Below are 13,038 nucleotides of genomic sequence, written 5' to 3' on the forward strand. Positions count from 1 at the left end.
ACTCTGACCTCTCCTGCATCATAGGACTTGATTTCCAACAATCTCCAGATAGTAATACCATCATACCGAAGTCTGTACCTCTTGCTTTTGCGGATAAGTTGTCCATTGAGGTACCAGTTGACTTTGGGTGCTGGATAACCGGTCACTCTGCAACGGAATCGTGCCGTGTCACCCTCTAAAACCCTAACTGGTTCTGGAACTAGAACAATGTCAGGTTTGTTTTCTCAGTCTCTTCTTCAGCAGTGACTCCAAAAGGTGCTCCTTCATGAGCAATGCGCTCCATCTCCTCAATTCTGTGTGCCCCTTCCTGCCTTCAGGAAGCTGTGTTTCTTCAACAAGACCCTTCTCATCCTTGACAATGAGGGTGGCAGAGGTCTGATCAATTCCGTACTTGTTGGTAGCTCTGCAGGTGATGACACCACTGTCTCTTGCGTACGCCACTTCATAGTCGAGACTGCAGTACCCAAATTCGTTGATCATGCGTAGCCTGTTGGCAGCTTCCAGAGGTTTGCCGTCGTGCAGCCACTCCACGACCATAGTGGGGTCACCAATCGGAGTCAGTCTGCACTCAAAATGAGCTGGTCCAATATGCTTCATTCTGACAGAAGTCAGTTTCTTCTTGAATTGTGGTTTTTGTTGCTTCTCCTTGTCATAGAGGTCTCCGTCCTCCCACTGCTCCTGACCATATCGAAGATGAAGGGGCTCCACCTCCGGAGGGGCGATCTCCTTGGCCTTGTAGGTTCCTTTGGGAATAATGAGTTTCCTCTCTGGTTCAGGTTCGACATACTCCACTTCAACGTTGACTCTGCAGCGAGTGGTATCCCTGCCAGCCTTGTTGATGGCTGTAGCTGTGTACCAGGCACTGTCCTGGGCCTTGTGCTGATGGAATCTGGAATTGGCTTCACCCCTGGCTCCTTCAATCCTGACACATTAATTTATTGTATTAAAGATTATGGTCACTATTAAAATCAGTTATCAAGTCTGCCAATATAGAACAATGGCAGTTTGTGGATAAACCTGGTGGCAAACAGTGGTGGAAAATCAACCGACCAGAATGACAAACTCTTGAAAAGGTATTAAGCAAATGAATTACTGGCAATTTTACCATCACAACTTATTCTGACATCGTGGACCACCAACTACACGATTTATTTGACTCATCTTGTCTGACTTATTTGGCTGACTGCATTTGCTTTGGGTGGTCACAGCAGAGCCGATTGGAGCTGCATGATTATTTGGCTCAATTAGGGTAACTCAGTACATAAAGAGCTGGCCTGCCAATATGTAGACCTGGGTTCGATTCCCGCTCACAACATGTCAAATTTGACTATCAATACAACTACGATAGAGCAAGTGTCCAATACTAAACTCTTGGGTGTTAAGTTAGATAATCAGCTCTCATGGTCTGATCACATCAACCATATCATGTCCAGGATGGGCAGAGGTGTTGCTTTGGCTCAAAGGTGTGCACCAGACTGTCCACCCTTGGTCATGAAAACAGTGGTCCAGTCTCTGGTTTTGCCACACCTGGAGCACTGCTCAGTCATTTGGTCTAGTGCTCAACAGGGGCACCTGAAAAAAATGCAGCTTGTGCCAGAATAGAGCTGCCAGGGTAGCCCAATTTGTCTCATAGTAGAACAGTGTGAAAAGTTGAAATATAGTTGTATTGTGATTTTAAGTTTTTGGACCGCAGGAAGACTAGTAACCACTTTGTGGAAGCTAATGGGGTTCCAAATAAATAAACAAATAATAAAATGTCTGTGTCCTTGGTCAAGACACTTAACCTGCATTGTCTCAGTCAACCCAGCTGTAAATAGTTGGTCTTGGCTGGGGAAGTAACCTGTCAAACTGCTGTCCTATCCAGGGGGAGTCCAGACATAGGCACCAGCACCAACAGTCTATATACAACTTAATTTCTATAAATCCAACAAATGGACTCAGACTAAAGAACCACCTTCTTGTCTGAGGTAACAAATGAGACTCTTGCGTTTCTCCTGTCGGTTCAGCTTGGGTCAGAATGAGTTTGTATAAAACATACCTGACATTGGGGTGCTTGTGTGGCGTAACAATGTCACTAGTTTTTCAGCCAGACAAGTCTGGCAAAGGGTTTCCAATGGCTTTGACGGCCAGTTCAACCAGAGTGCCCTGCTTTAACGCTGATATTCTTCAGCTTCTGAATAAACTGAGGACGCACCAAAGTTTCTTTTGCTGAAATTGTGAGAAAACGCTCATCAGGACCTTAATTGATAAAACCAAAACACTTTAAGGGTATGTTCAAACTGCAGTCTTACCATCGACAGTGAGAGTGACAGATAGGGAGGTCCTTCCGGCTCTGTTCTGAGCCACGACTGTCCACTCCCTGAGTCTTCCCGGCATGGCTGGGACAATGAATCAGGGACTGAGTGCCGTCTTCCTTAACCACAATCTTGTGGGTGTAGTCACTAACCACTTGTTGTCCTGAGAAAGAAAACAGATGTTGATTGACAGAAGAAAGATAGAACCTTTCAAGCTGATACTCTGTAATGGATTGTTTGCTCACCGTTGTGGAACCAGTATGTGTCTGGCATTGGCCTGCCGACAACCTTAAGATCAAACCTGGCGGTGTGGCCCTCGGCACATCGACATGATGAAGGTTTCATTACAAACACAGGTTTGTAGAGTCTTTCCAGCTGAGCCTCATCTGTCTCATCCAGCCGCCGAGCAGGCGAGCGTCCCGGTGAACGACTGGGAGAACGGCCAGGTGAGCGGCTCAGAGAACGAGGAGATGTGGACCTGAGGAAAAAACAAAGCCATCTGAGTTTAAAACCGTCACATTCTGAGCAACATTGCACGGTTGTTGAGAGGCTCACCTGATCCTCTGCATTGCTGGCTGTGCAGTGACTCTTGGTGCTGTCACAGCTCCTGACGGCTCCACGTAGAGCTTCCCGGAGCTCACAGCATTCCCCTTCATGTTGGTGGCAAAGGCGGTGTAAACGCCCTCATCCTCTGCCACTACCACAGGAATACGCAGGCTAGCACGACCATCCTTAAGAACCTCCATCTGGTAACGGTCGCCGGCCTCGGATACGCTGACCATGCTTTGAACCCAGCAATCTGGCAAACATTCAAATGTGTTAGTCCAAAGTTCATGTCACTGGTGGACTTGCGCACAAAGTAAGACTCAATTCAGTACCTTAGGAAGCGGCATTCCAGACATCTTGCAGTGGAATGTGACGTTCATCCCTCCACGATCCTGTAGTTTTTGACAGGTGTGTCGAAGGCGGGCTGCACAGCCTCCTCAGCGGTGGCGGTCAGCATCAGCTCGCCGTCCTCTGTCACCAGCTCTCTGTATGTGATCTGCATAATGCGGAGCTCAATTTCCTGCATGATCCTCTGCTCAATAGCAGAAGATGGAATTCCTGCACACGAAGAAGATGTTTAAATTTAAACGTAAGTCTGACTTGTGTGGTTTTTATGTCAGACCAACAGTCCTGCAAAATCAAAGTAACTTCTGAAGGAAAAATAACATTCTGTTTTTTCTGTAAATTAGATCATTAACAGAATATTCACAAATCTTTAGAAATTCACCCTGTCAGTGATGGACGAGAAGTATTCAGGAAATAAATGTCAGTTCATCCATAACACAGAAGCTAATCACTTAAAGGGACTAAACAACATTTACAATCCGTCCTCAGTGTACCGTGATCTACACAAAAATGCATGTGGGCCATCCCAGGGTGGCAGCTGGAGCTAGGTCGGGGTGTGACTACACAGGGTCACATTTAAAAATGCCTCATTCTTACTGAAAGTATACCACATTATAGTGTGATCATAATGAGTCCAATAATTCATTTATTAGTAATTGGAGCGTGCCACGGCCTCAACTTTACCTAAATTCTGGGTCTTTTATGAGTTTAGGACTAGTGGCTGGTGATCACCTTAGTATTTCTTCTGTTTTTCTTGTTGTTTATGCTGACAAATTATACAGTATTCTGTCTTTCTGATGCCTGATTGTATTTTTCTCTCTGTTTAAGGTGCAGCTCCATCCAGAGATGGGTGTGGTATTTGTGCTGGAGACCCTCCTGTCCTGTGCACAAACAGCATTTCCTGTATATTCATTTTGTGAATTGTTCTGTAATTTGTGTCTGTATCATGGCCCAAGCAGAGGGTCACCCCTTTGAGTCTGGTCTGCTTGAGGTTTCTTCCTCAGAGGGAGTTTTTTCTTATCACTGTTGCTCTGGGGGTTGGTAAGGTTAGACCTTACTTGTGTGAAGCACCTTGAGGCAACTCTGTTGTGATTTGGCGCAATATAAAGGAAAATAAATTGAAATTGAATTGAATTGAAGAGGTGTAGTGTTGGACTATCTATGACTGAATGTTCTGGAGTTTAGGTTAAAAACAGCAAAAAACTGGGGTCCATAATAAGCATAATAACAATACAAACTATTCCTTTAGAACCCTTAAGCCAACAGAATTTTCATCACGTTTTAGCCAAACTGGAGCACGTTACTAACACAAACTGAAGTGACCTTTGTCACTATTTTATGTTTACCCTCCTTACGTGGAACCAAAATCTGCTTTCTTCCACCTGCGAAATATAGCGGAAGATTCATCCCATCCTGTCTATGGCTGATGCTGAGACCCTGATCCATGCATTTATCTCTTCTAGATTGACTACTGCAATGTTCTATTTTCTGGTTTACCACAGTCCAGCATTAGGGCTCTCCAACTGGTTCAAAATGCTGCTGCCAGAGTTTTGACGGAAGCAGAAACTTATACCCATTTTGGCGTCTCTTCACTGGCTTCCTGTCCCAGTGAGATCAGATTTTAAGGTTCTGCTGCTAACCTATAAAATTTCATTGGACTGGCACCTCCCTACCTAGCTGACCTAATTAAACCTTATGTACCGGCCCGGGCTCTGCGTTCTCAGGGTGCAGGACTACTTTGTCCCTAAGGTGAATAACGAAGTCTGTGGGTCACAGAGCTTTCTCTTATCGTGCCCCTGTTCTGTGGGAATGATCTCCCTGCGTCAATAAACAGTCAGATTCTGTGGAGATTTTCAAGTCCAGACTTAAGACGCACTTATTTTCCCTTTCGATTGGCAGCATACTGGCATAGTATAGTTTCTACGCTTTTTACATCTTTAATTCATTTTATTAGTAACGGAGCGTGCCGCAGCCTCAACTTTATCTAAAGTCTGGGTCTTTTAGTGAAGCTTAGTGCTAGTGGCCGGAGATCACCTTAGTATTTCTTCTGTTTTCTTGTTGCTTAATGCTGTACAAATTATACAGTATTTTTTTTAACCGTATTCATTTTTCTGGCCACCTGATTCTGTTTTTTCTCTCTGTTTGAGGTGCGGCTCCATCCAGATGGGAGTGGATGTTTTCTTCTGCAGGCCTCCCATCCTGTGCACCGGCATAAACTGCTAAAATCTCCCAAATTTCTTGTATATTCATTTTGTAAGTGTTTTGTCAATTGTCTCGGTAGCATGTCTGGTTTGACTGAGATTTCTTCTCAGGGAGTTTTTTATTACCACTGTCGCCGTGTGCATGTTCTGGGGGTTGGTAAGGTAGACCTTACTTGTGTGAAGTGCCTTGAGGCAACTTTGTGGTGATCTGGTGCTCTATAAATTAAATAAATTAGATGGAATTGCTTGGCTCATGGACTAAGTGCTCGCATAGCTGGCAGAAAATCCAGCTAGAATTTGCTGATTGTGTTTAAAGTTTGATCAAAGTTTTTTTTTTTAGATTCTGTGGTTGTTCAGCAGCCCCTTGGACAACGGGAACCTGACCAGTGGCCCGTAGTAACTCAAGTTTGATACCTTTGCTTTAGGAATACTCATAGGTTCGAGACAGTGGTAGGTCCAAGTCATTCAAACATGCTAATATTCTTCAAACCAACAATGGGACAACACCCATCTTGGACTAAAGAGTCCTACCTGTCCAGATACAATGGTGGTCGTTATCTTCTTCACGGTAGTAACAACCACAGGGGGAACATCTCCCACTCTGGGCTCCTGCAGCAAGGTGGTCACTTCAGTATCAAAAGTTGCTTCTTGTTTCTTCATGTAGGCTTCATATTCCTCTGTTAACAAGATGAAGCATTTACAGTTATGGGACCTCAGTATTTGTGAGCTTCATTAGTTTTTGTCATCATCTAAACAACAGTCCTCCTGCCTGTCTCTCTGTCTGTCCAGGTGATGATGTAACACATTATCCTTTGAATGGCCTATTGGATGGTCCAACATTTGTGATGGACCAGAAGTTTGTTGAAGACTGGCATTCCTGTCATTTACCTCCACTGGACTGAATGGTTATTGGTGTCTTTAAGCTAGCCACGAACTAACATACCTTCCTCCAGCAAACTGGCGGAGGCGGAGGCTTCTCCGAGCTGGTTCTTAGCAAAGATAACATATTCTCCAGCATCATCAGCAAAGGTCATTGAAATCTCCAACCTGCATTCTCCAGTCTCCTTCTTGTAGGTGACTTTGTATCTGGCAGACAGAATGCAAAAAGCACATTAATGTGTTCATAGTCACAATGTCAGTGGAAGGGGAAAAGACCAGGAACGAGCAAACTTCACATGTGCAACATCCCATTGATATAAGCAAGACGGTGATCATGTTTGGGCACCGATGACCCACAGTAGCTTTTACTCAATGTTTTTGAAATGGAGCAATACTTCCACCTGATGGACATTTACCATTAATGCAAGTTCCTCCAAGAGCTCTAGTTGTGAATATCCATGTGTGCTGAAAGTACAGACTACATACTAACATCTGACCAAACTTAGAGAATCTATTATCTGATGAGTCACCTGCTCACCGAATGTGTTCGTGAGTCAGCCAATGGACACACACACACACACACACACACACACACACACACACACACACACACACACACACACACACACACAGTCAACCCAAGAATTGTTCTTCAAGAATTTGATTTGGCAAAGGTCAAGGTGACCGGGGTTAAGGTCAAGGAAGTTTTTTTCAAAAAAATTTTGCATCAAACTTACACATATGGAGGTGGATTTTGGAATTGCTCAGGCAAGGTTAGCAAAAGGTCAAACATTCAGGTGAAAGTCAATCTCATGGAGGTCAAAGGTCATATTTCCATCAGGCAATGAAATGTGTTGTTGACCGAGAATTCTGTCTTTAACAAGATGAACACATTTTTACTGATCCTATACTTAACTACATACCAACCATCAACCTTAATGTGTTCATGAAGATGGGCATGTGGTGCCTAGTTGAGATAACAAGGCTAACTAGATCAATACTGTCAATAACTGATTAATACAACCTCCTTTCGTCTTACAGTCGACTACAACCTGGACCATGTAAATCTGTGAAACTCTTCTGACTCTGTGTGGAAGACATTCATCAATAATTCATCAGTCATAATCCTGATGTGACATCATGTGGGGGAGGGGCCATAACTCAGCACAGGGCCTGTTTTGTACCTGTATCCTGTTGTGAGCGGCACACTGTTCTTCTTCCAGATGATGTGGGGTTTGGGGCTTCCTCCCACCTGACACTCAAACACAACACTTCCTCCCTCCACCAGCTTCTGAACAGTTGGTTTGGTGATGAAGAACGGAGCAGCAGCAGCGGCCATGTCAGACTCGGCCACGCCCACCTCTCTGATTTCTTCAGACACTCTGGAAAAACACACCTCACTTTAGCACAACTGCAACCATTACACTGGCCGGGGCGTGTGTGCGTGGCTGTGGCGTGTATGTGTGTGTGTGTGTGTGTGTGCTTGTGTGTGTGTGTGCGAGAGAGAAATGAATTCAAATGAACAATCTAAACTTGTTTCTTTACGAAATTATGAAATTAATTTATACATTTATCTATATGCCGTACCATATGTCTTTGTTAAGGAGCATAAGACAAAGTCTTTCAGCAGGAAAGAACATATTTTTAATGTGTGACAGCATCCTGTATCGTAACTGAATCGCTGCTGTTTCTAACAAACCAAAGCGTGGGAAGTTATGGATTATTGTATTTGGGGATATACACCTTCCTCAGAATAAATAAAGGCACTGGGGCGCAATAGGGACACATCCAAGATGGCGGCCGTACCAATACGTCAAGTACAATAGGCAGCGGCAGTCCATGAGGCGTCTACGTATATATATCTATGATATAAAACCACTCACTATATATATAAAGCTGCAGAGCTGCCATCTTACCACTCCCTTCTGTCGTACACGTGTTTGGACTGACGTGAGTCACGTGATCACTGTCTGACGACATACATCTCAGCCATTACTGCTAGCATAAATGCTATGTATAAGTGTAGCATCAACATCTGTTTAAACAATCAATTTCTGTACATTTCTTTGACCATTTTTATTTAACTTTGCAGAAACAGATCTGATTTTGTTTTAGTGTAATTCATCAATGCTGAAATACAGAATTAAAAAACCTCACGTTCTCCTGAGCAGTTTCAACAATTTGGGTGACAGCAGTGACCTCCTCTCTGCTCTCAATGTCCTCGGACACTGAAAGACACAGACATAGTGTCCGAATGAGAAAACACAGTGAAGGACCGTCACACCAATGAACAAAGACTTCTTGCCTACACTGAGGACAATACAACAGATAAAGGGTTGTAGGGTTAGGGTTAGAAAGACCTGTGCAAGATTATGACCACCATTACAAACAAGCAATGACAGATATCTCAAAGCAGGACCTAAAACAAAACAAAAAAAGACCCAAAACAAAACCTTGAGGAGCACCGAGATTACTGTTGCAAGAGTCATTCATGTAAACCACAAAAAGCTTCCTGTTTGACAAGGTCTGTTGACAAATAAATAAATAAAAGTTTTTTTTTTCTTATTTACTGACCCTGGACAAGCAGGAAGCAGGATGTGCTGACAGTTCCCGCCTTATTGGTGGCGGTGCAGGTGAAGCGGCCACTGTCTTCAGCAAATGCTTCACGGATGATGAGTCGGGCAAATCCATTCTCATAGCTGATCTGGAAATCAATGGAGCTCTCAATCTTGTAGTCCTCTCTGAACCACATGATAACAGGCGCTGGATGACCACTGATCTGGCACTCCAGCGTCACTGATTCGCCCTCCGTCACATTTGTGTTCTTCAAACCCTACAGAAAAAAATTAACAGACCATAAGATCCTTAAAATTTAGGTTTCCTCAAGCCAAACGAAATCTATTTTCGGATTGGAGAAAAACTACTCACAGCCAGCAGTGTGGGCGGGACCACGCCTTCAATGGCGGACGGCACAGCGGCGACCTCAGCCACCTGTGGAACAGTCGCAGCTTCATTAGCACTGATTTAGGTTCTCAACTGGTCAGTTTACATCAACTTGACCAACACAAGAAAGACATGAAGGATAAGAAGCTGCTATTTACAGCCAATGTAGAAAAACTGTAAAAATAAACAAACAAACAAAACAAAAAACAAGTAAAAACCAAAGCGGCGGTGGAGACGTAGCGGACTGAAGAGGTGAGGAAGAGGGTGTCAGTACCACGGACAAACACGTTAACGTCTTTATTATGGGGACATTTAATCCTGGATTCTCACAGACATCAAGAAAACCCAACTCAAAAGAAGGAAGTCCCACCCTATAGCGCCACCTAGTGGCTGCACTGTTAATGACATGTCACAACAAGAAACAATATGATTGACATGTAATGTGTAACTGACAGTCGAGGTCAAGTTTGGGTTCATCACTATCGCCAACGCTCTTTGGATTTACACGTTTCCTGTTGGTTCTCGACAAAAGTCATCTGACGAGCAGGAAAACCCAAAACAAGTTGGATAAAGATAAAGCGTCTTACAATCAGATCAACATTTTTCTCATCTGGAACTTTAGAGGCGAAAACAGAACTGACTGTTTTCGATGAAGCGGTGAGAAGTGCGTTTACATGTCAGGTTTTCTTGTCCTGTGTAGATCCACTCCTCTAATCCAGATTACACACCTGAGCTTCCCAGTCCTTATACAGCGTGTCCCCGCCCCCCATGTGCACCACTCCTGCCTGGACCTGAGACACAAAACGACTCTGGTATTTCCCAGATAAATCTGTGAATGGTGGAGGGAGGGGCTCCGGTGTCACTCTCATCTCCGCGCCTCGGCGCAACGGTGAAGGAGACTTGACCGGCCTGGTGATCTTTCTAGTGGCGACAGTGGACGAGGCCAGCTCTTTCTGCAGAGTAGCCATAGCCGAGCCGGCGATGGAAACCTGACCGGCCCAAGAGGAAAAGCAATACCACCGTCACCAAGAATTTATTTTCTGCAGAACAAACGGTGTTAACGCACAGCACGCGGCGGTTCTGCATTAGTCGATGATAACTCAAACCAGATTAAAGGATTAGCGCCTGGATTCTGATGAAGGGATTAACAAGGTTAAAGGGAGTTTCAGCTGGTTGTAGAAATGATTTTATGGTTCAGACAAGCGGGTTAACCAGTTCGTGCGGTTTGGGTTTCTGGTACTGGGGAAGCAGCCGGTGAGTCACGGGTTATTGGGGATCTTGCCTCTGCTTACCTCATAGCTAGAATCAGGTTTTGGTACAGAAACTTTGGAAACTGTGAAATGTGGAAGTGGGGATGGAGCAGGACCAGTTTCCACAGGGGTGGTGGTCTGAATCTACAGTAACACAACCCACAGAGAGCATCAAACCCGGAGCCACAACACAGGGCTGCTGGTCTACAGATATCACACACAACAACCACATATGTCATCTGACTCTAAAGTCTTGCATTTATCGAATAATTTCTGCTTGTGTGTTAATAGTTTGGTTCTTGCACAGACCAAATCAACCTGATGATGTCGTATTTCTTTCTGATTCAGTATTTGAGCTGTCACCCGTCTGACCTGCGGTGGCTGTTCCGGTGGGACCTTCTTAGCAGCACTAAGCTTTCTTTCTGCTGCCCAGGTATCCTGGTACTGTTGATCAGCAGCCACAGTAACTGCCTGCTTCCTTAACTCCGCCTGTACGGCCTCGCCTTCTTCCTCCTGACCGTCCTCTGCGTGTCCTGGCTTAAGGATCCGAGCCAGATCGACTGCGGCCAACACGGTGGCCACGGCCTCGGCTCTTTTTCCTCCCTCAGCCTGGAGACACAACCAGCAGCACAGAGACCTCAGCACAGCCACGGCAGGATGTTCACACTCAGGTCGGTGTGTCTCAGCACACCTTTAAAATAACCAAGAAATATTTTCACATGAACAACTTTGTCCCTGTGTTTTACGATGACCTTGGACCATACAAATACTTGGGTATGCCACAAATATGTCAAGAATTTTAGGTTTTTTTCTTGTGGATGTAAAAGTAGTAAATCATCTGACAGCAAAATTGTTAGTTAAAAGAAAAGAATAAATAAAGATAATGAATAAAGAGATGATGAATGATTTAAAAGTCATTTGTAAGAAAGTTTTATCATTTAAGATAAGAAATGGTTTGAATGGGATAAAAAAATTAAAATGAGATAAATAAAATGAAGGGATTAAATGATGTGAATGGAACAAATGAGACTAATGGATTAAATATTGTGAACTGAATAAATGTCATGATGAGATAAATGAGATAAATGGTATAAATGTCGCCAACACGACAAATGTCTTGAATGGGATAAAAGTCAGGACACTCATTTGTTTGTGAACACACTCCGTATGAGCTAATCTGTGCGTATTTAATAGTGTGACATGCTGAAAAAGAAACCCAGCGAGGAGCTGATGGTGAATGAAGAGCAACACGAAGAGAAAACAAAGTGCTGCGGTGAAGAAGGTGAGAAGACAACCACAAAATCAAAAAAGAGGAAGTGGAAGCGGTGACAAGCTGTGGGGCATCTACTCGTGACAGACGTACCGCTACCTCAGTCTGCTGGTCGCCACTAAGCTGAAGTTGACTCCGCCCATCCTCAGGAATGTCAGAAAGAATGTCTCCATCACTCAAACTTGGTGCCATGCCGCCATCACAGAACCTGAAAGTCTGTTCACGTGAACCGTGTGTGTGGGTCCCGGCAGAGCACACACCTGTAGAGGTGTGTGATGGACCTGAACACATCCCAGAACTCTCTTTGTTACTTTTGTCATCCACTGCGTCCAGGCCGCTTTCAGCAGTGCCACCTAGTGCTTGCTCTTCTTCCACTGATGACATCACAGGTCCCATTTCCTGGATACCAGCAGCCTCATCAAACGTTTTCCAAACACCAACATGCTTCATGTTGGATTGACCGTCACACGCGGCGTCCTCGCGGCCACTCGGGGTAAACTCGCCGTCAGTCAGCATCCCAGATGATGCTGCTGCATGCTGCATCTGAACGTTCATGAGTTACATTAAAACAGCAGTTTGTAAGAAGATCTTGAGCACAAGAAGTCATCACACCTGAAGCCAACTTGGAGCAGCTGACACACCTGTCAATCAAGCTGTAACATCTAGTTCTGGATCTCTATCTCTGAAACAATCTCCACACGGCACACAGAAAAAGACATAAGTGACGTGAAGTCTTTGTTTTTCTAGAGAGCTGGTCTTTGGTGTTGGTGGGTTTTGAGAACATTCTCATCCTCTAGTGGTCATGAGAAGAATTGCAACATAAAGGTTCCCAGCCCCCTTTTTCGTTCATGATTTGAGAGCCACAGCAGGATCAAAACACACATTTATAAAAATGTCTGATAGTTCAGTTTTTAATCTGATCTATCTGATAAGTGGATCATTGACCACCAGAGGGCAGTGTGGTCCATCATCTGGACACGTGGCGTCGTCCTTACCTCTTTGACCCCAACGACATGGCGCTCCTCGCCGACCTTGGTGATGGTGGCCATCCTGGTCACAGTGGTGTAAGTGGTTCCGGCTATGTATTCTCCCTGTTTCCACGGCGGCAGGACATCGGCACACACAGCGACCTGCTTCCTCGTGGTGACAGGGGACTTGACCGGCCTGAAGAAGGAAACAGTGTGATGAAGTGGAGGTTGACATGGCGACGAGGGGAGGAAGCCTCCAATAACATCGGCGCTGTTACTGTTACTTTAGTAATGAAAATTAAAGTGTTTCCTTCTTGGAATCAGGAACAAAACAAAACACTG

The 13,038-nt window shown here is 44.6% G+C and overlaps 1 protein-coding gene across 1 annotated transcript in view; it reads right to left on the bottom strand.

Moving 5' to 3' along the window:
- LOC117525277 (titin-like) overlaps positions 1-13,038 on the bottom strand; it is a 363,294-nt gene that overhangs the window by 290,511 nt on the left and 59,745 nt on the right.

Source organism: Thalassophryne amazonica, chromosome 14, assembly GCF_902500255.1.
Source record: "Thalassophryne amazonica chromosome 14, fThaAma1.1, whole genome shotgun sequence".
Lineage (NCBI taxonomy): Eukaryota > Metazoa > Chordata > Actinopteri > Batrachoidiformes > Batrachoididae > Thalassophryne > Thalassophryne amazonica.